Raw genomic sequence first — 435 nt, 5'->3', positions numbered from 1 at the left:
AAAAATAAAAATATTTTGATAGTCTCCTGTTACCGGGTGGGAAAGGGGATGGCCTTGGTGGGCTTTCCTTTTCCTTCTCTTTTTTTAAACTTTATCATATTTAAGTGAACGCAATACTTACTTTAAACTGGCATGACATTTGGCCTCATCTGTTAAACTTGTACGTACCCCCATCATTCAGAATATCATAGAAAACGGGACTTGAATCTTTCGGTATTACAGCATTTGGATTATCGAAGGAGGAAGATTCCGTTTTCTATGATTTAATGATAGGGTACGTTAAAGTTTTTAGAGAATGGGCTTCATTTTAGGTCTGATGTCCATTTTCTGTCTTTGATTTTAATGTGCATTCATATTTCGATTACAAAATTTAATTCACTGAAACCTGTCTTATGTATGGCATCCAATCTTCTACAATAAAAGATAATTACGTCA

Source organism: Palaemon carinicauda, chromosome 8 (genome assembly GCF_036898095.1).
Source record: "Palaemon carinicauda isolate YSFRI2023 chromosome 8, ASM3689809v2, whole genome shotgun sequence".
NCBI classification, from domain to species: Eukaryota; Metazoa; Arthropoda; class Malacostraca; order Decapoda; family Palaemonidae; genus Palaemon; species Palaemon carinicauda.
The sequence above is the reverse complement of the archived record's forward strand: the minus strand, read 5'-3'. Positions refer to the sequence as shown.